This window comes from Cervus canadensis, chromosome 18 (assembly GCF_019320065.1).
Source record: "Cervus canadensis isolate Bull #8, Minnesota chromosome 18, ASM1932006v1, whole genome shotgun sequence".
Classification (NCBI taxonomy): Eukaryota; Metazoa; Chordata; class Mammalia; order Artiodactyla; family Cervidae; genus Cervus; species Cervus canadensis.
The window spans coordinates 27794401-27796926 of record NC_057403.1 but is presented as its reverse complement, the minus strand read 5'-3'; the positions used below and the strand labels follow the sequence as shown (position 1 = coordinate 27796926).

Below are 2526 nucleotides of genomic sequence, written 5' to 3'. Positions count from 1 at the left end.
TTATTTTCCAGCGCCGCCACGGTTTCAAGCGCTGGGTCGGACAAGTTTGGCCTTAGGCAGAAGCACTGTACCCGGCCACCTCAGGACACTGGAGACCACTGCGCATTTGCAGTGTCTCTGGCGTTTGCGCCCTCAGCGTCCCGCCTGACTTGACCCCGAGACCCCAGCCCCTCCCAGGGCCGTGCGGCTGCGCACTGGTTCCAGGTGTCCCCACCTGCGTGATGGGGAAGGCGCCTTGTACTAGGAGTTGCGGCAGGCTGGATGGAGACTGGTCTCCAAACCTGGTTACTGGTCACAAGCGCCCAAGGCCAGAAACAGGCCTCAGGCTAAGCCAGTGGGCGGGGAAGCCTCAGTTGTGACCCAAGGTTCAGTCACCAAGAGATGTGAGAACGACTCCTTTCTCCAGCACCTGCCCACGGGGTGAGACACCAAGGAGATGCTACTTTTGAAAGCACATCCTGGGACCGGATGCGGCCTTGACCGGGGGGGCGGGGGGGGGGCGGGGGAGAAGGTGGGGGAGGGGAAGGAGAGTTGACTAGGGCTTTGTCCCCCAAAACACAAGCTACAAAGTCCTTGTCACACATTTGAAACAGCTTGTAGGGGAGAAAAGCAAACCATTATCTGTCAGGACCTGATGGATCCCGGAAAACAGGCTTGAGTGGAAGAGTTCTCTTACTTCCAGGCGCTTCATTCCTCAGAGAATTCCAGAAAGGCAACTGCAGTGCTTCGGGGAACAGGGAGCGTGGGTAGGGACTGACCAGGGACTGGGGTAGGCTGACCAGGGCGTCTGGCCTCAATGTTGCTGAGAAGCTGGCTGTGGCCCATTCTCAGCTGGCAGGGGAGCAGTGTCTGACCCAGCTACTCCCTCCTTCCACCTCTCAGAGCTGGGAGAATTCCAACCCCTACTCCCCAGGCTGGGTGGCAGGGAGGCACAGGTAGGGGCAAGCCCTTTGTGGGGAGCAAAAAATCCAGAGGAGCCTTCTAGTGAAAAATGATCTTCCACTCTGCGAAAGGAAAATAAATTGTCAACAATAAGGTATCCTATTCCACTGATCACATTATCTACCACCTAAAAATGGAAATATTGGCAAGACTGTGGGGAAACGTGTGTATTTTACTGGTAATGAGTGTAAGCTGGTACCTCCTGTCAGAAAGAGCAATTTGGTGTTAACATTCTCACAAACAAAAACATTCTTGAAAGCAGTAATGCTCCAAGAATCTATTCCGGGCAAGTAGTCCCAACGCAGATGACAGTGTAGGCACAACTGTTTATCACGTTATTTATGTAATCTGTACAGTCCTAGAATCTCCAGCCTTTGGAGCTCAGAGGGTGCGCTCTGCCCTCCAAGGTAACTTAAGTTCCACCCTTATCTGCCCACTTAGAGCTTTCCATATTTAAATAATATATTGGAGTCCAGGGTCGGCTAAAGGACTTTCTTACTCAAATAGATAGATGACGATAACCACGGACACACTGGAACAGAAACAACCTAAAATATGTTTGCTTTCTGGCAATCTTGGCTTGGCAGCTGTTCTTGGCTAGGGGACATCCCACATCTAAGACAGGAAGCTGGTGGCAGCAAAGATGAAAAAGTTGCTGGAGTCAGTCCACTCTAGGCTCCTAATCATTATGAAAAGTGGAAAATACTGCTGGGGTACAAGCCAATTCTGAAAATGATCAGACAAGGCAGAACAAAACCAGATATCCTCCACAATGTCTGCCCAGCCTTGAGGAAATCTGAAATAGAGATCTACACCTGTTGGCCAAAATTGGTGTCCATCACTACTGCAGTGGCAATAATGTTGAATTGAGCAGAACAGGTAGAAAATATTACAGAGTTCTAACAGTGGCTATCATTATTCTAAGTGATCCTGTTTAGAAACATACCAAAACAGACTGGTGAAAAGTAAATCACACAAAATTATTCTTTAATTGGCCAGAACCTGTTTAAATAAATATTCACTGTTCAACATTAAAGTACTTCCATGAAGTGGAAAACTCATTAAATACCTTTAAAATATTTAATACTGTGGGGAATCCTACCATCATACCACGAAGTGGATACAAAGTAGAATTTGAAATTGTATGCTCTCATTTATACATTAACTGAATGTGTGTCCCAGACCCCATCTTCCTTTGTATGCTCACTAAAGGTGTGTCTGATCTCAGCGGGCTCTTTCTGCCTGAGAAGTGAAGGGCCCCTGATTTATAGCATTTGCCAATAACACCATGGTCAATTTTATTTTTTTATTTAAATAAATTTTTCCACTGAACCCAGAATGTGGGCTCTTAATTTGCCAACCAGGGCTCTAACCCCCATCCTCTGCAGTGTAAGTGAGGAGTCCACTAGACCACTAGAGAAGTCTTTCACTAGGGTCAATTTTTTTATTTTTTAAAATATTTATTTTTGGCTGCATCGGGTATTGGTTGCCCTATGGCATGTAGGATCTTAGTTTCCTGAACAGGGATCAAACCTACATCTCCTGCCTTGGAAGGCAGATTCTTAACCACTGGACCATGAGGGA

General features: G+C 47.5%; 1 pseudogene; it reads left to right on the top strand.

The window, feature by feature from the left end:
- Positions 1–1585: 1585 nt before the first annotated feature.
- LOC122421292 lies at positions 1586–1911 on the top strand (annotated as a pseudogene).
- Positions 1912–2526: the final 615 nt, after the last annotated feature.